The following is a 22,645-nucleotide window of genomic DNA, read 5'->3' on the forward strand; positions in this document are numbered from 1 at the left end:
GTCTGGGACTTGTTAGGCTCTCTGTTCCTGTTGAGACCTAACCCTAGTGATCTTGACAGAATATATCTACACAAAATGTCTTCCCTTTTTGCAATCCTGCCTTGTTCATCTGAAAGAAGTAAATGCAAAAAGTGCACCACCAGCCCAAAACAAAAAAGATTCCCAAAGAAGATCCTCTGACCTGAAGGGAGAAAGTAAAGGCTCCAATCATGGTAGTGATGAGAGAGACTTTTCAAGAATTGTAGACCTTAACTTGAGAGTGGTCTCAAACCCCATTATAATAAATAGGACATCTGAAAAAGGAAGAAACCCAGACAAATCAGGAAATAGAACTCAGAACAGCAGAATACTTATACCTTGAGCTGAATCCTAGAAAAAGTCATGACTGTGGACTGATGAAAGTCAGGTCCATGAGGATAATGAAATTGCCCTCACTTCTTGATTGACAAAAAAAATATTCAGAATATATTCTGAGACCTTGGAAGGTAAGGTAGTCTTGGTACTTTCCAAGAAAAGTAATAGTAAATGAATTGCAGTTTCAGTTTCTTATCAAGTGGAAAGCTTAGCAATTTCACAGTCACATGGAACAGTAAAAAAATTGGCATATATATATATTTTTTTTTTCTTGCCTATTTTTTCTGGCCAGAAGTCCATAAAAATGCCTGCCATGCCACAAGAGCTATCAAGAAGGGAAATCAAGACTCCAGTTTTCCTCTCCATATTTGGGACTTGATTTAAAAGAGCTGGAAAAGGCACTGCTGAGTCTCTCAGTAAACACTTGCTCAGCCTCCTTAAATGAAACTTGTGAAGGAAACATGGGAAGTGCAGTTTTGACTCAAAATGCTCTACTGTAAGTCAAGAAAACCTTCAGAGGTTCCCACTTAGTCTGCAGTTCATTAAAATTGTTGTCTAACAATATTTAAGCCCAATGAAAAGCAACTGTTGCTTTCTGCATTGTTCCCCACCCTTCTGCTGAGAACCTGGAGGTGTTTTTGAAAGAGTAGATACTGTGCATTACTTATATACCAACTGACCAGTCACAGTATAAGATGCACTGGGTCTAATGTGTCAGCTTTTTAACCATTCTGTCCTCTTTATAACATTGTTCAAAAACACTTGAAAGTATTGGAAGGCCATTGGTTTTCCATCTTGTCTTTGATGTTTGCCAAGGAAAAAGGGGAAACACTTATTTGATATTTCATCTCTTCCTAAAAATCAGCAAAAGAAAATGCTATTCTAGGGAGTTCTGGAAAAACAAAACAAAACTAAACAAAACAAAACAAAAAAACAGACAGAAAACATGGAGTTAGAGCATGAGATATCTCCACTTCTAAGCAGGAGAAGTATATAAAAATGCAGGGAATGCAATAAAAAATGCAGTATATGAAAAAATGCACTTCTTCTAGTGCCATCCCGTGCTTGGAAAGCATCCAGCTGATGAACATCACCATCTTTGGTCATCCATGCAAGCTGCCCACTCTGCCTTTCTGTCCAAGGGATCGGTGTCTGTAGCAAGGATGCTGTTCTACAGCTCACTTGCTAAGACAACTCAGTTCACATATTATCACAAATCAACTGTTCAGTCTGTTAATATGCCAGACTGTGAGCTGCAGTAGTTGAAAGTCCTCATTCATTAGCCCATTCAGATTTAGATACAGCAGCTGAATTGATGACTTTAATCAAAAAACTCTTCAGAAGCCTCAAGTAGTCTTGACAGATCATTTAGCAGAGCAGTGCTCCTCCAGCTTGAAAATTAAATCAGGCAGAGTGAGAAGAAAGATGATGTCTTACTTTTAGGTCTGCTGCAAGGTTTTCTAGGGGATGACCATATACTTGAAATTTAAGCCATTCTTCATTTTTTTTCATATATCAATGCAACTGTTTTTTACTGATATGTACAAATTGACATCATTTGTAAATATTGTTAATTTTCATTGAGATTCAGTTTACATATTTTTTCCACAGTTTACAACCCTGGCAAACTTAGTCCCTAGTGAAACTAGTTTGGTGAAATAAGCAGAGCAATGATAATAACTCCTGGGATTAGTAATTAGGATTATCATGGTGACATAAAATAGAAACCATGGACATTGTATTCATCGTAAGAAAGTAGGGAATGCAATGCTGTAAATTTAGGTTCTCAGATAATATTGCTAATTTGCTAGTCCTTTATTCATTTCACTCAAATATAATTAGCAACTCTGTATCTGTGAACTTGAATTTTCTCTAAGTAAATCAAATTATATCTGCAAAAACTATCAGATTTATATCTGCAATATTAATATTAATCTGTTAATATATCTGTATTGATATCTGCAAGGCAGTCCCTAAGACTGGTAAAGCTCTGTGGTTAAGAGACATAGGCCTCACACTCTTCCATTCTCAGATTTTGCAAAATGAGCCCTTCAGAGTTCAATACAAGTAGATTGAAATCTCATAGAAAAGCTTCTATGCTAGGCAAGAGAAAGGTAATGACGCAAAATGGACGGATATTCCTTTTGTCACAGAAAAACTCACACATAATGACTGATAATATTAAATTTGGAAATGTTCCTGTAAGCATCATTGGAGAGTTGAATGACTTCAGCAAATGAGAAATAAAGTTTGGAAGTGCTCCTACTGGGAACTTCACTGTGAGTCTCATGATTTCATGCCTTCCATCTACAGTGTTGTCTTAAATCAGTAACAGCTTACCTGTAGTTCAGATGCAAAATGTTGAAATTGTGAATTTTCCAAACTTTCATAAGAAAGACAAACAGTAGAGTGAGCATGAATATCCTGTAAAATATATAAGCACTTCAGCTTATCTCTGAATCTGTATACTGAATCAAAACGCTATAGATCTATCAGGACTTGATCCATGCAAATTCATGAACAAGAGAAACAAGACCATACTAAGGCAGCAAATGTTCTTAAGCTGACTCCAGGCAAGGTCACTTTTCTTCACTACATAGAGAATGAGTTTATACAAAATTACGAGGAAGACCCTCCCATTGAGTCACGAGGCGCAGATTGGACCCCCTTGCTTTCCAAACTCCTTCTCAGAGGAGCCTGGGTGCAGCTGAATCCAATCTCAGTCCCAGACTTGATCAACGGTTTACGTCTAAAGGATTATGTGCACAATCAATCCTGGTTACAAATAAACAAAACTAGGATGCTATGTTCACTTACCACAGATCTGTCGCTGGTAAGGGATCTCTCAACCACGAGGAGTAACCTTGAGAGACATCCTTGCTCAAGGGGAGATCTTGGTGTGCAGTCCGCTGCCTCGCAAGGAGAGCTCACTGGGTTTTGGGGCTGTCCCCCTATTTATGGGATGATTGACTTATAGTCAGTTTTGCATATCAGATGAATTTTTGCTGAGCCAACTTAATTAGTCCTCAGCTATTGTTTTGTTGTTATCTCTCTTCCCAAGGTCCATCGGAACATCCCCCAGCAGGATGCAGCCATATGGTTAATTTTCAGTGGATAGAGGAGGGAGAGATTTAGGGAGGCAGATACCACAACCAAATAATGTCACTGGTGATGAGCAGCGGAACAGGGCTCTGTGTGGGAAGTCAGGCTGGGAAGGAGCACACCCATTGCACTCCACCACACATAGTCAATTCATCTTATCCTTCACAGAGTGGTGGTATAGTCACATCTTGCCTCTGTGCCATAAATAGTATATTGATAATTTTTTTGCACTTACAGATACACAGCAAGTAAACATTTTAGCATAAAGTATTGTTATGTACCAATCTATATGCTTTGGGTGGCTGAATTTATTTGTTTTGCCATATACCAAACCTTTATATACAAGTAATGGACCTAATAACACTAGAGTTAGTAAAATCACAACTGGATGAAGCATGCAATTGAAAATTCTTGTTGGTGGGGGTGACCATTCAAGAAGGCTTTCCCACCAATGTTTTTCTCCATCCTTTTTCACTCTTTCCAGAACATGGTGCATCTCTTCCATGTCATGATGAACAGTGATCAGGGTTCCTTGTCCATTGTCCTGGATCCATTTCAGTAGTTGATACAGGTCATCGTGTTGTAGCATTTTTTTTCACCAATGTAAGGTTCATTCTGATGGAGGTGGGCAATAAATCAGGATTCAATGTGTAATTAGATTACAACAATTGATGAGAAGTAACAGGAGTTGAGTAATTCAAGTCACATCCCATAATTTCAGTAAAGTTACAAACACAAATATTTGAGCAATTGCTTGTATCTACAGTAATGTTATCTACAAATATAAAGTCACAAAGGGTCTCATACAAACACACTCATTTCCTACATATACAAGTACAGTCTCAGGGGTTTCATCGGGGTATATGTGAAAAGGACAAATGTTTTGCTGGGTTTCAAGACAAATGTCTTGGGTTTTCATGGTGTTACTTTCACAAATAAATCCTCATTGTTCCTGTATGGTGCATGCATCAATATCAACAGTTTGTCATTTGTTTCCGTTCCACTGGTCCCATACTATATGTTCTAACAGACAGAGGGCAGTTCCACTGTGATTTATTCTCCATGCAATGACTGGGTATATGGTGAATAACAAAGCATTGTGTATTGTTAAGACAAAAAATGTAGCTTTATGGCTGATGGCATCATAAGTAAAGGTGACTAAATACTACCAAGATTGGAATTCCGTTTCAAATTTATTTGCTTTATCCAAAATTACCTTTTGAATTTCAGTAGGTAAGGTGCCTTCTTCACCTTCTCTTATAGTTGCTGCTACTATAGATTGCATCCAGAGTCGAGCCTGGATACAACTAAGAGCTAAAGAAATATTATTTTGGGTTACCTCAAGTGCATTTACAACTAATTGGTGGCCCTTTTCATTAATTCTGAGGTGGTTGTTATTATATTAGGCTTAGTAATGTCGATTTTGAATTTAAATGATAGTCCCACACTATGGCAAAGCCAAACTACAACAACAGGTCGTACCAAGGTAAAATTGTACCAACAGTACATTTTTTCAGTGGCACAAATTTTTCATACGTCTTCTTGTGATTTGATTTCAGTCACAGAAATTTGACTTTCCTTTTCATAGGCAGACCCATTGTCCATCCTACATCCTATCTTATTTCACATCCTTTCCTTCCCCAGAGTTGGGAAACTTGGTTAGCATTACCCCAGCTCCATTCATTTTATAAGTATACTTGATTTCTGTGCATGACCATGGTTGAGAGGTGTTGCAGATAGTTAGGGAACGGCGGCCGGAAGATATCGTGCTGTACGGAAAGATAGGGCCCCTAGTAGCCAATAGTGTTTAGTCTATGGTGTAAGCAGACGGATGTGACGTTGTAAACCTAGATATATAACACCTTGTTTCCCATCAATAAACGCCATTTGCCGTCCACCACATTGCTGTCAACTAGCTGATAGCCCGAGTGGCTTGGGGGTGGTCGCCGTGCCGTCCCTGAACCAGGTCGCTGCAGCCATTTGAACTGCAACAAGTGGTGCCGAAACCCGGGAACGTCATCGCCTGGATGAGCGAGCAGCGTGAGCAGCAGCCAGAGCAAGTGGACCACCCCGGCGAAGGGGACACTACCGAATCAACAAGGAGGATGGAAGCCCTCATAAAGGTCGTATCGCAATTACATAAGTACTGGGGGATTGATTGTAAGCCAAAAGATTTTACTCTTGCAGTTACAAGGCTTTTGAAAATTAAGGCTATAGACCAGCCGGTGGATATTCTCCACCCTGAACTGTGGGACAAATGTACTATGGCATTAGCTGAGGAGACAATGTTCTCAGGTTGTGGGAAAAACCTTAAGGCTTGGGGAAAAGTTGTACAAGCCCTACAGAAAGCTATGAAAGAGCAGGAGACTTGGGTAGCAGTAAAAGACTGTTTATTGGCCACGTCCAAAGTGGGAATCGGGACAACTGCGCAGACTTTGGACCCCCCAGATGATGGCAATTCTGCTGAGCCTAAAGGTCAGCAAGAGGGTGAAACATCCCCTCCATCCCCGAGCCCCGCCCCGCTTACAGAGGAGCAGAAACAGCCGAAATCTGTTTGGAGCGAGCTAGCCGAGGAAGCCAGGAACATTGAAAAGAAGTCAGAGCATAATGACGTCTGGGCCAGGCCGCCACCCTATGCCCCTCAAAATGGCGCCGAGCCACAAGGGGAAGGGCGGGGCGAGGGTGCCCCCGGCGCGAGTGAGGCGCCGGAACCGGAAACCAATGGGAGTGACCGGACACCTGAGGGCGGCCCGAGGGAGGGGCCGAGAGGAAGTCCGAGGGAGAGGCGGAGAGAAGACCCGAGTGAGGGGTCGAGAGCAAGTCCGAGTGAGGGACAAAGAGAAGACCCGAGTGAGGGGTCGAGAGCAAGTCCGAGTGAGGGACGAAGAGAAGACCCGAGTGAGGGGTCAGAGCATAATGACGTCTGGGCCAGGCCACCACCCTATGCCCCTCAAAATGGCGCCGAGCCACAAGGGGAAGGGCGGGGCGAGGGTGCCCCCGGTGCGAGTGAGGCGCCGGAAACCAATGGGAGTGACCGGAGCCCGGAAGTGACCAGTCAGTCGAGTTCCGACTCCGGATCAGCCACTAGTCAGGACGAGTGGCTCACAATCGATTCAAACTTAAGGAAGGAGAAAAAGAAGGTAAATATCCGAATTAAAGAAAAACCGGCGGGAGCATTCATGATTAAGCATGTTGCAAAGGAAGAGCATCTGACCCCAATTCAGGTGGCTGTTACCTTCAAAATAAAACTAATGAAAATTGTGAGTTTCTGTTCACAGGACCGGATCATCGGACACCCCCGTAACCCGTACACCCCGGTGACAAGCGTCCCGCCCGAGCCTGCGAGTTCCACGCTGACCGAATCCAGAAAACAACAAAACAGCCTCCACAAGAGGGGGCCGCGATGCCTTTGCGTTATCTTAATTTTGCAGCTTGTCACTATAGGACAGGTAGAGTCACACCAGCCCTTTAAATGGGGTACTTGAACAGATCGAACAATCTCAAGCAATTAGTACAAAAAATAACTACAGGGCCACCAGTTTTCAGTGCCATGCCTTGCCAACTAGCACCCATTGAACCCTGTTCCAAACGCAGCCGGTACAAAAATTTGTTCACCGGTTCGCCGTGGCTAACCACCCTGATATCCACCTTGACAGGGCTGATCACAATGATCATGATGACGCTAATCTTTGGACCCTGTATATTGAATAAGCTCATGCCGTTTGTCAAGAATCGGCTAGAGAAGGTTAACATCATGTTAGTAGAACACCAACAACTGCTTTAAGAATATATCCACTCAGTATTACCCCCAAGTTATCCCAAGGTACACCCTATTCCTACACCCTGGTATTACCTGTCATCCCCTACCTTCTACGCGCCTTCTTCTTTGTGCCTTATGTTTTATGTCAAGTTTATGATATGTAATTTTAAGATTGGTATAACTATAAGAATAGAATAAGATAGTAATAAGAATAAGATAGTTGTATTTTAGCTAGTTTTGTTATGCATAGGGAGGGGGGAAGTTGTTGCAGATAGTTAGGGAACGGCGGCCGGAAGATATCGTGCTGTACGGAAAGATAGGGCCCCTAGTAGCCAATAGTGTTTAGTCTATGGTGTAAGCAGACGGATGTGACGTTGTAAACCTAGATATATAACACCTTGTTTCCCATCAATAAAGGCCATTTGCCGTCCACCACATTGCTGTCAACTAGCTGATAGCCCGAGTGGCTTGGGGGTGGTCGCCGTGCCGTCCCTGAACCAGGTCGCTGCAGCCATTTGAACTGCAACAGAGAGGTTTAAGTCTTTATTAGATTTCAGTCTCATACTTCCAGTATACTTAACATGGGCCTGTGACCATGGCCACTCTAGAGTTCTTTGACCACAGATTACGAGGAGTAGCATCATTAGGATTTGAAATAGCAACATGAGCAACACTTCCATCTACCATCCTGCAGGATGCTACAAGAGAAAATAGAAGCTTGTTTCAGTGGGGTGAGTCCAAACAGGTTACTCTGTTTAAAAAAGAAGGAAAAATCCATCATGCACTAATTCTATGTTTTGCACCATTGCTATCAGTAGCTTCCCAGGCAAGTGGGCCATGAGGTTTAGTTAGAGTAATAGGCACAGTACCAATGGATGGTACATTGACCATGACAGGCTGTCCTGGCTGTAATATTGTTGGATATTCCCTTTTCCCTGAAGGTTAAGCACTAAGCTCACTCTTCACAAAAAATGCTCTGCTCAGCTTACAGGTCTTCCAGTAAGCCCATAACAATTATTTAATTGATGGGGTACTTTGGGAAGTTGTGTATCTCATTGAGCCTTGTGTGGGTTGAGGCTCTTTTTTCTAACAAGCCATTAGCTCTTCCTACCATCCCATTTGATTGGGGATAGTATGGGGTGTGGAATGCCCACTGAATTCCTTCTTGCTATGCCCAATCTTGCACTTCTTTACATGAGAAATGTGAGCCACTATCGCTTTGGATAATATCAGCAGTAGGTAGATGTGAGAATCAAGACAATAGTCCTTGCACCGTACTCCGCCCATTGGCTTTCCTACACTTAGTTGCCATAAACAAGACAGAGACCACTTCCACTCCTGTGAAGATGTAGTGATATCCTGCAGATGATTTGAATTCTTTCCTTGATTGGGGCTTTTGCGGCTCTTCAATTTTTCTTAAGGTATCAAGAGGAATCACTGCACTGCCAGCTATCCACCAAGTACCTAAGAATTTTACTTCTTTGCTTGGTCCCTGGCACTTTTCAGGTGGTACCTCTATATCAGCTTCAAGTAGGATTTGCCATAGTGCTGTGGCTACTTTCCCAACCTTTTCGGGAGAATCACCCCCAATTAGGATGTCATCTATGTATTGGTACAATTTCACATCCTGAGGAAGTGAGACTGTCTGCAAAAGTTCAGACAGTGCAGCATGTGCAATAGTAGGTGAATGTTTATACCCTTGTGGGAGTTGATTGAATGTGTATTGTATGCCTTCCCACATGAAAGCAAATTTCTCCTTATCCTTCTCTTGTAAGGGAATCATGAAAAACATGCCCTTTACATCTAGTGTTGCTATCCATGGGTGTGCAGCTGCTTGTAAGGTAGCCGTTAAGTTTGCAATATTTGGAACAGCAGATGTTAATGGGGCAGTATTAGCATTCAGACACTGCAGCTTGTGATGCGCACGGACTCTGGTATAATGAAGCAAAGACATTTTATTAAGCATCAGATACAACTTAGATATTGTACTAAACCAGATACAATTCCTTATTTGCAAAAGCATGCGAAGCACAGTTACTAAATAAGCCAATAGTATAAAGAATTACATCAAAATTATCTAATTGCTTCTTAATCACGCGCTAGCCATGCGGTTGCAGTTTTCTTCTTTTTCTTGTTTTGTTCCTTATCTGTTGATAAGATGTTCTGTACTGCCGTCCTTGAGGTTCATTAACAAGACACCTGGACTGCCATCCTTGAGGTTGATTATCTCCTAACAAGGCATCCTGTACTGCTGTTCTTGATGGGGGCCTCCACATCTCCCCTTTCTTTATTTAATTGTTGTATTGCCATAGGTGTTTTTATTTGAGCAGTCATAACATGGTTAAATGATCGATCAATCAATCGTTGAACACAGGATAAGAAACAAGGCAGACACACTAACAATAAACAAAATACAATTAGTATAAGAATCAGAAACTTTACAACTTGTGTTGCTCACAGTCCAAACTGTCTTAACCAGGTAAATATTCCTAATGGGTCCCAGTTCTGATCGACCTGGAGCTGACTGTTTAATTCTTTTAATTCTTGGATGCTCCTATGGATAGATACTGAATGGTCAGATAGATTTGTGCAACACATACCATCTAAATCTTTGCCACCATGTCCATGGGCAAGCAATAGAAAATCAATTGCCGCCCTAGTTTGGAGGGTGGCATGATGTATGGAGTCTACATCTGCTAGCAGTCCAGTTAGTGCCGCACACGTGGCGTTACTCTTCTTGGCTAGCCAGCAGCCTATTTTATTGAGAGAATTTAGGTGTTACGAGAAACCCCAGAAGAGAATGCACCCAAGGACATGTTTTTGCTGTTGTTGCCGGAAAATACAGACAAAACAGCAGATGTTCCTGGGACATCATGAGAGGATATGGACAAAAACAGCAAAGAGAGGTTGAAGACGAAGATAAAGACCACCGCATCTTCAAAGAACTGTCTGGAATTGGGCAGTAGGACCAAAACAGGGCCTGAGCCAGAATGGGGCCATATATGGAAGTGAGTTCCGGATCGTCATCAAGTGGACACAGTGAGACGACCACCAGGGGGTCTCAAAAGACCACCAGAGACCACCAAAGGGACAGAGGGCGCACAGGCGTGAAGGTGGGGTATATTATAATTAGTTCCGGGAAATAGAATGAATATGCATGATCATTCTAAGAATTTAATGCATATGTAGATAATTTAGAAATAAAAGCTTTAGCAAACGCACCTTAAGGTGTGCACGATAGGTGGAGCTATCCCCCGTGCATCCAGCACTGCAATAGTGTGAATGCCTGCTTCTTAATACTAAATTGGTGTAAAGAGGTTTTCGATGACAGTTTCTGGCAACCCAGATGGGACACTGCTTCTGAATCTCAACGGATCCGTGGGATCGCAGGACCTCCAGCCGGCACCGAGGGATTCTCGGGGAGAACCTCCTATCCCTGGACCAAAGAGCTCTGCGCAAGACCCCTGGGAAGGTAAAGGCATTCCTTTCTTTATAAAAGGATCCTTAAAAAGGTTGACTGCCTATAAGACAAGGCGAAAGCTTTGCAGGGTTGGGCAAAGGTCTGTACCTAAGGGAAGGGACAGGTTTGGTTGAAGGGGTCAGTCGAAAAGCTCGCCCGTCAGACGAAGCGAAAGCTTTGCAGGGAGGGCTTCAGGGTAGCTGTAGCATAAAGGGTAAAGGTTGAAATCAGGATCCTCTGTGTTAAAGTTCCATCAAAGGGTTAAAATCAGGCCTGTATTGCTGGATAACTGTGATGTTGAAACTTGGAATGGTATCAGGTTTCCTCATATTTGGTGATTGGTTAATTGTGCCGTTTTAAAATGCAGAGCAGCATTTCTTGTATTTCTTGTGTCTGAACTTTGCATTTGGTGACTGTTATAAGAAAAAGGAGGGGGGGCACACCCATAAGGCATCAACATAATGGGTAATTGCTCCCTGTAGGAAGGGAGGAAGGGATCTTGAAAAGATCTCCTCTGGGATACATTTTAAAACATTGGGAAATAGTAGGGGGAGGTCCCCTTACGTGAAAACAACTTGTGGAGTATTGTAATCATTGGTGGCCGCTATACACTCTGGAAGATCGAGAAAAGAGGCCAAAGAATGGAAATTTAAAATTTAACACATTTTTGTAACATGCTGTTTTGCAGGAGGGAGGAAAAGTGGATAAGTGGGATGAAATCCCATATGTAGATTTGTTATTTTTTTTTCTCTGAGAAATGATCATGAAACAAGAAAGAAATGTAAGTTGCTGATATCTGATTTGAAACTGATTTGAATGTGTTAATGATGATGGAGGACAAAAAGAAGGGATGTCAGCTTTGTTTGGCTTGCAGTACTGAGAAAAATGTTTGAAAGACTTTGTAAGTGGATGATGGTCTGAGGATGTGCAATTAATGGTCTGAGGATGTGTAATTATTGGTCTCTCGGGAAAGGGGGGATTGATGATAAAGGAAGTAAGGGATGGAATCCAGTTGCAGGAAAAGTGTGGTTTGATGATGAAGGAAGTGAAGGATGGAGTTTGCAGGCAAGACCTGAGCACAGCAGAACACCGTGATAGGCAGCGGGAGCAGAGGGAATGCCTGTATCAGAGTTAAGGAATTGGAAGGAGTAAATACTTCAGAAAGTGGATGGTATGCTAGGAATGTCAATATCTCCGTTAATAGGGACTGCATATAAGGTATACAATAACAGAGAAGAAGTAGAGAACAAGCATAACACTGCAGTCTCAGCAGCTGCATTCGCTCAAGCACAAATGCCCTCTTCGGAAGAAGTTTTCTGAGAGGAAGAGGCGTGTTGGGGGGCGGCAGTTAACAGAAGCAATCCAGGAATGGGAAGAGGGCGGGAAAAGCAGCCTCTCCTTTTAAAGGGCCCCGCCTCGCAGCGGATCAGTGCGCAATCTGCAAGAAAAAGGAACACTGGAAAAACGAATGTTCGCGATCAGAAAAGTTGGACCCTGCTCTAAAGGCAGTCAAATTGATGACATCGGATGAAGATTACTGACGGGGATCGGGGGATTCAACCCCGGCTGAACCTCTGGTTACATTAAGACTGGGGAATGAAGAAATAAAAGTTTTGGTTGATACAGGAGCTACCTATTCTGTACTTCATACTTATAAAGGAAATTTTAGCTCTGATACTGTAAGCATTGTTGGTGCCACAGGGAACAAGGAAATACGGCCTTTTATTAAACCTCTAAAATTCAAGTTAGGGAAACAATGGATGACTCACCAATTTCTATACATGCCCAACTGTCCTAAGCCTTTGATTGGTAGGGACTTATTAAGCAAATTAGAGGTGAAAATAATCTTTAAAGATGGGGATGTGCAGTTATTGATACCTGAATCAAAAGCCGTGGAGACAAGTGCTTTTGTGTTACAGGACAAGCAGGAGGAAAAGATCCCAATTGAAGAAGAGGATGCAGTGACTCCCCTGGTATGGGCAGAAGAAATTCCCGGTCAGTCCGAGCTGGCGGACCCAGTCAAGGTTACACTAAAACCAGGGACTAAACCGGTAAGACTAAGACAATATCCCCTCAAATTGGAAGCAAGGAAGGGTCTAGAAAGTACAGTAAGTTTCTGAAGTATGGGTTGTTAATAGAATGCAAATCAGAATATAATACACCAATATTACCAGTGAGAAAACCTAATGGACAGTATAGATTAGTTCAAGATTTAAGGGCAATAAATCAAATTGTACAAGATATCCACCCAGTAGTGGCTAACCTATATACCTTACTAGCAAATTTAAAGGAGAACCATGGATGGTTCACCGTGCTCAATCTAAAGCATGCCTTCTTCTGCATACCCCTTGATAGAAACAGTCAGGAAATATTTGCCTTCAAGTAGGAGAGCCCCACTACTGGACGTAAAATGCAAAACACTTGGACAGTTCTGCCTCAAGGATTTAAGAACAGCCCAACAATATTGGCAATCAATTGGCAAAAGAGCTGGAGTTGTGGAAAAAGGAAAACCCAGAAGGAACAATATTGCAGTATGTAGATGACATTTTGTTAGCAGCTGAAACTCGGGAAGAATGTCTACAAATGACCATAAGCCTGTTAAATTTCTTCAGACAAGGAGGATATCGTACATCAAGAAGTAAAGCTCAGATAGGAGAGGAGACTGTGGTTTATTTGGGTCTCGAGATTTCACGAGGACAAGGGACACTGGGAAATAACAGGAAAGAGGCAATCTGCCAAACTCCAGAACCAAGAACTGCACGAGAGCTGAGAGCATTCCTGGGTATGGTCGGCTGGTGTAGACTGTGGATTGTTAACTATGGATCAATGGTAAGGCCCCTTTATGAAACCTTAAAAGAGGCGAAAGAGAACCACCTGTTGTGGACCCCTGAATGCCAAGCAGCCTTTAAAAACTTGAAGAGGGCCCTGATGTCGGCACCAGCACTTGGATCACCTGATTTATCAAAGCCCTTGGAGCTGTTTGTACATGGCCAAACATGTACAACACCTGGCCATGGGAGTGCTAACTCAGAAATTGGGGGCATGGAGGAGGGCTGTGGGATACTTCTCCAAACAGCTGGACAATGTGAGTAAAGGATGGCCAGGATGTTTGCAGGCAGTAGCTGCAACCATCCTTTTGATTCAGGAAGCGAGAAAGCTGGCGATTGGACAGAAGACCACAGTCTATGTGCCCCGTATGGTAATATCTGTTTTGGAACAAAAAGGAGGACATTGGTTGTCTCCCAGCCGTATGCTGAAATATCAGGTTGTCCTATTAGAACAGGATGATGTGGAGCTTAAAGCTACCACAGCAATTAACCCAGCAATGTTTATGAATTCGAAATTAGAGCACTCTGAACCTCTATATCATGATTGCCTGCAGACTATTGAACATGTGTATTCAAGCAGACAGGTTCTCAGGGATGAGCCATTAACTAATCCTGATTTGGAGTTGTTCACAGATGGCAGCAGTCTTGTACGAGGTGGAAGACGAATTGCTGGATACGCAGTAGTTACCACTACCCAAGCATTAAAGGCAGAGTCCCTTCCTGCCAATACATCAGCACAAAAGGCAGAGTTGGTGGCACTGAGCCAGGCTCTCAGAATAGCCGAAGACCAAAAGGTAAATATATGGACTGATCCACACTCACGGAGCCATCTGGAAAGAGAGAGGGCTGTTATCTTCTCAAGGATCACCCATCAAGTATAAGGAAGAAATCCTTCAGCTTCTACAGCACATAAAACAACCGAGAGAGGTGGCCATGATGCATTGTAAAGCACATCAATTTGGCCAGACAGCAGTACACAAGGGAAACAGGTTGGCTGATGAAGCCGCAAAGGAGGCTGCTGAACAAGGCATCCTGTCTCTAGTACCGGTAAAAAGGATTGAGCTCCCTGAGGTAAGGCATAAATATAATGAGGCAGATAAGAAATTAGCAGCTACACTAAATGCAACATTGAATAATGAAGGATGGTTAGGGACCCCAGCGGAACAAATTATTGTCCCTCAGTCAATAATGACTGAGATTGTGGAAAGGAAACACAAAGAAACTCATTGGGGAAGTGAGGCTATGATTTCTAGTTTAGTAAATTCAGTTGTCAGTGTGGGAATGACAGGAATTGTAAAGTCTGTGACTGAAAAGTGCCCCCTATGCCTCAGAAATAGCCCAATGAATAGAAAGAAGCCTCCCCTGGGAATTATTAAACAGGGTAATTCTCCTGGGGACTACTGGCAGCTCGATTTCTCAGAGCTGCCAAGACAAAGTGGTTACAGGTATCTCTTGGTGATAATTGACACCTTTTCAGGATGGCCAGAAGCCTTTCCCTGTCACACCAACAAGGCATGAGAGGTAATCAAGGTGTTATTGAAAGAAATCATACTCAGGTTTGGTGTTCCAATAGGGATATCCTCTGACTGAGGGCCTCATTTTGTGACTGATATAGTACAACAACTTGGGAAGGTTCTCAGGATTAAATGGGATCTACGTACTCCTTGGAGACCTCGGTCAAGTGGGAAGGTGGAGAGGATGAATCAAACTCTTTCTTAAACTACACATTAGTAAAATATGTCAGGAAACTTCATTGAAGTGGCCACAGGCTTTACCATCAGCCCTCTTGAGAATCAGGATCCAACCTAATACAAGAAATAAAATTGGTGCATATGAATTACTATATGGAAAGCCTTATCAGGCACGAGAACTCCCTGGAGAAATGCATGTAAAGGGTATTACAGACTTGCAGTTGTACTTAATCTCTTTAGGAAAGACTTTGGCAACTCTTCGGCGGCACATCATCCTGACAGGACCCCTCGCTTTCGATACTCTGCTGCATCCTTATCAACCAGGAGAACTCGTCTACGTGAAGGCCTGGAGCTCAGAACCACTGAAGGAGAAGTGGAAAGGACCTTTCCAAGTACTCTTGACAGCCCACACCGCAGTAAAGGCAGAGGGTATTGAACTGTGGGTTCATTACACAAGGATAAAAGTAGCCCCAGGATACCGGTGCAAACGTACTGAGGACCCCTTGCGTATGAGGAACTGAGGAACCCTTGCAAAGGGTTAAAAACTGAAAATCTAGGGAAGCTATGAGATCTCCAGAAAAGGGAACTGCCATATTGTTAGATTTAATAATATTGACTATATTATGGGGAGTGGGGAGAAGACAGAATTGGATTGAAGGGATTGTTAAACTTAAATCCAATTGCAGAAAAACAGTGTGGAAAAATGTGAGCAGCGGGAATCATGCTACTATAATGATAATAAGTAAAGACTTTAAGGGAGCACAAAGTGGGTTTGAGATATGGTGGTCAGAGGAATCAGAGCTGGAATACTGCTGCCATATAGAGTGGGGGAATCTTTCCTTTAATTTAGATGGAGGAATAGATAATAAGTATCATCATTTAGAAATTCATGTTAGAGGAATAAGAGGATTATGGTGTATGGCCCAGCATCATTCTCCAAAGGAGTGTTGCATCTCTGTTAAGGTGAGGTATCCAAGAATTGAAGCTACTTGCACTAAATAAATATATTGGATTCAGAGTGATACAGGAGATCCCCTGCATTATGCTCATTACACATATCACTCTGGCCATCTTCAAAGGGCTTCCTCTCCTATACCTAGACAAAAGAGAGGAGTAGAAACAGTAGAAATGATAATTCGGGAGAATAATATGGTAATGAGCATAGTGAAAGGTTTTGGAAGAATGAACAGGCTTTCAAGTGTTACAGCCTGCCTCCCTATACCTCACTCAGCAGCAGATCCCCTGCCTTGGGGCATAATACCAATAAGTATGATAGATCTCCTAGAATTGGATAACATAACAGAAGCCATAAGAAGAGCAAGCACAACCTATTATCTGGATAAAGAGAACAAATGTAGGCAGAGAGGAAGTGATGTATTGCAGGATCCAACACTATGGAGGAAAGGAGATGACAGAACTGTTTTGGGGCATCAATGGATCTCTTCCTGTCCAAGAGGCTCAAACCCACTAGAAACTCCTTTCCTTGAATGGGTGGCTGAACATGCAGGAGAACAGGAAGTAGCGGAGCTTCTAACCTTGTGTGTCACTCATAACCATACTATTCCTGGTGTGTCACAATTACGCATTTTTTTGAGGAAAGGCCCCATAACTTGGGCAAAGAGATTACAAGGAAATTGGAGATATATCTCCCCAGTTAATTGGTGTTTTAGATGGGGAGATACACATAGACATAATTATACCAAGTCAGGATGGAATTGCACTAAAGAGGTTACATGTAATATCACTTAATCTCAGTGTGAAAATGAGAGCCTGCCTTTTAGTATTAGACAGGCTTTTAAAGTGCAACATATTTGTAAGAATGAAATTCAAAGATGCAATAAAGTCAGCATTCCAGCACATGGGTACAGTGCGTGGGTCATTGGAGATGGGCTATGGACCACGCAACTGTCATATACTAATGTAAGTATCCCAGTAACTTTGGGATTGCTTACATTATGCCCAACTTGGAAAAGAACATCTATTAAGCTCCAGTATTGGGGAAAAAATAAGAGAGTCCCTGAGAATGAAGAAGATTGGCAGGGACCCAGTACTTCTGTTAAAATTGGCTGGGGTCTACAAAGTCTTTTAATGCCTGGGGTTACGGCTTTGGAAAAAGACTTACATCGCAGAAATCTTACATGGCAGGTAGAAACATTAGCAAAAGTAACAGAGAAAGGGTTTTCACAGCTTAGCAAGCAGATCCAGGCAAATACAAGGATGACACTTCAGATCTGCCTCACCCTAGACATTTTAGTAGCTAAAGAACATGGAGTCTGTGGGTATCTGAAATTAAATTCAGATCACTGTTGCATTCATATTCCTAATGTCTCTGAGGACCTTAATAAGCAAAAAATCAGATTCAAAAGGTGACCCAACAGGCCCAAGACCTTAGAAAGGATATGGAAACAACATGGTTAAATAAACTTTTAGGGGAAATAAGAGAGATTTCTCTCAACGGATGGTTGTCATCTTTACTACAGACTATTTTGATTTTAATAGTTCTTATAATTATAACTTGTGTAATAGTTCAGTGTTGTCCATCAATTATGGTGTGCTGTTCTCACTGGTGTTGCAGGAGGAACCGAAAGTATGACTGGAACTATGCAGTCTAAGTGCAGTCTAAGTGAGACTCCCAAAGAGACCTTGCTTTGGAAGTCTCAAAGGGGGAAACTGTTATGAGAAAGTCCAGAAGAGAATGCACCCAAGGACATGTTTTTGCTGTTGTCTCCGGAAAATACAGACAAAACAGCAAATGTTCCTGGGAGATCATGAGAGAATATGGACAAAAACAGCAAAGGCTGTTTGAAGACAAAGACCACTGTATCTTCAAAGAACAGTCTGGAACTGGGCAGTAGGACCAAAACAGGGCCTCTGAGCCAGAATGGGGCCATATATGCAAGTGAGTTCCGTGTCATCATCAAGTGGACATGGCAAGACGACCACCAGGGGGTCTCAAAAGACCACCAGAGACCACCAAAGGGACAAAGGGTGCACGTGTGTGAGGGCGGGGTAGAGCTACTTGCATAGGCAAATGTTCAGCTAATAGCAGGTTCTCCTTTGTCGCAGGGAGGTAAATGGCTCTTGGGTCACTACCATTCAGTGTTCGAAGGCAGGCTCTCCCTCTTCAGATTAAATGTGCATACTGTTCTGCTATGGTGATAATTGTTTTTGATTGCCCATGAGGCAAAAAGATCCATTCCAGCACTCCTGCCTCCTGGGTCATACTGACCCTATGTGCCAGGATGCACCAGGCATAGAGAGGACAGCGCGGAGAGAGCGGGGGGGAGAAAAAGAAACTCCTGACTCTGAGGCCTACGCTGTCTCTGCGGGAGACGGTCAGCAACTCTCTCTCTCTGATCTGCCAGCTCGAGAGTATGTTTGGGTCCAGATCGGCAGGTATCACCTCGTGAGTAGTTATCCATACTTTGCTTCTTTCATGTGCTTTCACCTGAATAAATGCTTTATGTAGTCACCTCATTCTGGCGTGATTATGGCCGAATCCCGAGCCCATCCGGAACAGATGGGCACGTTCAATAATCACCTGTCCCATAGGGCAAAGTTGAATGCCAAAAATATGTTGAATGCCCCACTGTTTAGTAAACTCCTGGGTCCGTATAGCAGCATACGTGGGCCCATTATCTGTTTTGGGACACCCATAACCGCAAAACATTTTAACCAATGCTTACAAACATCTCGACTTTTTTCCCCAATATGTGCAGTTGCCATTAAATATCCCAAATGTGTATCTATGGTAACGTGGACGTATTTCAGTCAGCCAAATTCTCCTATGTGAGTTACATCAGATTGCCACAGTTTACAAGCCACAAGGCCTCAAAGATTAACACCTTCTTGTGAAGGTATTGCACTTATGTGTTGACAGTTAGGACATGCTTCAATAATCTGATGTGCCTGATTCTTAGTTTATTGAAATTGCTTTATTTAAGCTCGCACATTCCAGTGAAAGAAATCATGTGACAGCCTGGCTTGTTGAAATAAGTCAGGCACAACTTCTGCTACCATAGTACATCGATCTACTATTCTGTTTCCTTCATCTAACGGTCCTGGCGTAGTGGTGTGTGACCATATGTGAGTGATAAAATAAGAATTACTTCATCGATTTAATAGTGTCCATAGGTGTCACGGTCGGACCATTAGCAGGGGGTTGGCAACTTCTCGGAGTGTAGCCCCCTCCAGGCGCTTTACTAGGCCTGCAATATATAGAGTCAGTCACAATATTAAGGTTTACTGTTGCAAATTTTTGAAACGCCATGATTACAGCTACTAGCTCCACCACCTGTGTCGAACCTGGTACCTCCATTTGCACCTCTGTCTGCCATTCCTTATCTGCTGAGGTTTTCCAGGCAATAGCTGCCTTGTTAGTTCGCCCAGATCCATCTGTAAAGACAGTAATACCCGAGACGGGAGTCTGTTGCCAAAGAGATCTTGACAGTAAGGGAATGTTTGGAAGCTCAAACCACTTCCTGTGTGGAGGATAGTGAATGTTTATCTGTCCTGCAAAATCTGCTAAAGCTACTTGCATAGGCAAATATTCAGCTAATAGCCACTGCAGGTTCTCCTTTGTCGCAGGGAGGTAAATGGCTCTCGGGTCGCCAAGGTTCAACGTTCAAAGGCGTGCCTCTTCGGATTAAATGCGCATACTGCTCTGCTATGGTGATAATTGTTTTTGATTGCCCGTGAGGCAAAAAGATCCATTCCAGTACTCGAAGCAAATCTGCCATTGATACATCCCATTGCATCAAGGCAGCAAACAGCTGGTAACTGTTAGGTATAATAATAAAGTCAAGTTCTAGTTCCTCCCGGATTCTATAACTTTACCTTTTCTCAATTGCATGTGCTACCTCTGCTAAGGCCTGCTGACTTTCCTCCGTCAGTTGCCGTGGGGAGTTTAAATCCGGATCCCCTTGAAGCTGCAAGAAGAGGGGTCGTAATTCCTCATTTGTGAGGCCAATCACTGTCCGAATCCACTTTATGGCTCCTAACAGCCTTTGTAAATCATTGAGCGTTCTTATTGGCCCAGTTCCGATTTTTACTCGCCGAGGTCGAATTTCACCATCTCTTATCCTCCATCCTAAATAATTCCAGGGGCTTACTTGCTGTACTTTTTCTTTTGCAATTTGCAATCCAGCTACAATTACTGCAGACTGTATTTGTTCAGAAACTTGCTCGACTGCTTTCAGCGACGATCCGCTAATTAAAATGTCATCCATATAATGATAGATTAAAATGTCTGGATTTCTCTGCCTAATCGGCTGCAACATTCTTGCCACTGTCATCTGACAAATTGTGGGACTATTAACCATCCCTTGTGGCAATACAGTCTAATGATACCTGCGCATGGGCTCACAATGGTTAAGAGAGGGCACAGAAAACACGAATCGAGGGGCATCCCGGGGATGTAATGGTATAGTAAAGAAACAATCCTTCAAGTCTATGACAATCAAAGGCCATCCTGCTGGCAACATAGCCGGTGAGGGTAATCCAGGTTGTAAGGCACCCATAGGCTCTATAACTGCATTAATCGCCCGTAAGTCGTGGAGCATTCTCCATTTACCATTTTTCTTTGGAATAACAAAAACAGGAGTGTTCCAGGGGCTGTTGGTTGGTTGTAAATGTCCCACTGCTAATTGCTAATTGCTCTTCCACCAGCAGCTGTAGCTGCTGCAGCCGCTCTTACGCTATTTACGCCACTGGTCGACCCATACCGGCGTGTCTGCACGCCAGCTGAGCTGCCGTTGTAAATTTGCACGCTCTAACATCTCTTTTACAAGTGACAAACCCATACCGATTGGGGTTGGGTGTATGCCATGATATCGAGTATAGTTTCTAATTAACAATTCACTGGTAAACACAGGTGGCTTATACACAAAATCACAGCCTCTAATAGTAACTACATTGCAAGCACACGTATTAAACACAGTCTGGTTATAAATTTCATTACTTAGCACGTATTTACACATTGTTCTAAAACACGCGCATTCTTTCCCTGCATAAGCTAATGCAGTTTGATTACTACTCTGCGGATCGATCTCAAAATGGCACACGCCCTCCTTGTTATCAAAGCAAACATTGCTCGCATTAAGGACATCATAACTCTAAGCATGTACCACAAGAATCTGTCTAGTTTTTACAAGCTATAGATACGTACAGTTTATAACCCAGGATTTTCTAGCCAATAACCATATAGTAACACCACCTTACAAATTAAAAAAAAATGCTCGAAACATTTTAAAATGCTTTGTTACATCAACAGCAAAGTGCGCAGAGTTAGGAGAACACTAGAGCGCCTTTTCATTTTAAAAGTTTTGGACATATGTACAACTTTGATATAGTTTCAGAGTGCTCACTACACCCATGGCCACTTCCCGCAACTCTTTTACAGCCTCATATGGCAGTGGCTCCCACTGCAGTGGCGCGTGCGGTCGGTACACAACCGTCATGGCCATTAACATCTCTAAATTTCTCCACCGGACTGCCTCTCTCTTAAACATTTCCCAACGATCTGACCCCCGATTCCCTCTTACGTCCCTGTCATCCGGGTCCGACGGATAAAGATCAGGTTCCTTCTTCGGGTCCACAGGGCTGGGGTCAAACGGATCATCACTCGGAGGGTCAGACACCCCCTCATACGGTAGTAGTGGTGTTTCTTTCGGGTCAGTCTTATCATTCGGAGGGACCTCGCCGCCTTCGGGGTAAGCATAATCTGCCACCATGTGGTCACATGTTTTACTGCGACTGCATCACCATCTGCCATCCCCTCCTTAAGGTGCTTTCCGAGATCTTCCCACACCTCTCGCTGGAATGTGCCTTCTTTCAGAAAGGTAGGCACCTTCTCCCGGATCCATTCTAACAGCGTTACTAAGTCTTTCTCGGAGACTTCCTGGTTCTGCTTGCGCATCATGCGCTGCAGCATGTCTAGGCTGCGTTTCTGCTCTTGAGACATTCCGCTTCCCATGGGTCTCAAGCCGCTCAGCTGTAATTAGGTGATGGGTGCACACTGGAGTTCTTCCTGCTCTGTTTATGGTTCAGCTGGGCTGCGCTGCAGGGTTCGGACTTCGTGAGCGCCCCACATTGGGCGCCATTTGCAGTGTACGATGTGCACGGACTCTGGTATAATGAACCAAAGACATTTTATTAAGCATGAGATAAAACTTATATACTGTACTAAACTGGATATTATTCCTTATTTGCAAAAAGCATGCGAAGCGCAGTTACTAAATAAGCCAATAGTATAAAGAATTACGTCAAAATTATCTAATAAGCTTCTTAATCACGCGCCAGCCCTGCGGTTGCAGTTTTCTTCTTTTTCTTGCTTTGTTCCTTATCTGTTGATAAGATGTTCTGTACTGCCATCCTTGAGGTTCATTAACAAGACAGCTGGACTGCCATCCTTGAGGTTGATTATCTCCTAACAAGGCATCCTGTACTGCTG

The 22,645-nt window shown here is 43.0% G+C and overlaps 1 pseudogene; it reads right to left on the reverse strand.

The window, feature by feature from the left end:
- Positions 1-2,448: 2,448 nt before the first annotated feature.
- On the reverse strand, positions 2,449-22,156 carry LOC104565527 (uncharacterized; annotated as a pseudogene).
- Between the last annotated feature and the right edge of the window lie 489 nt (positions 22,157-22,645).

Source organism: Tinamus guttatus, unplaced genomic scaffold (assembly GCF_059628265.1).
Source record: "Tinamus guttatus ecotype Peru unplaced genomic scaffold, ASM5962826v1 Tinamus_guttatus_pri_ptg000815l, whole genome shotgun sequence".
Lineage (NCBI taxonomy): Eukaryota > Metazoa > Chordata > Aves > Tinamiformes > Tinamidae > Tinamus > Tinamus guttatus.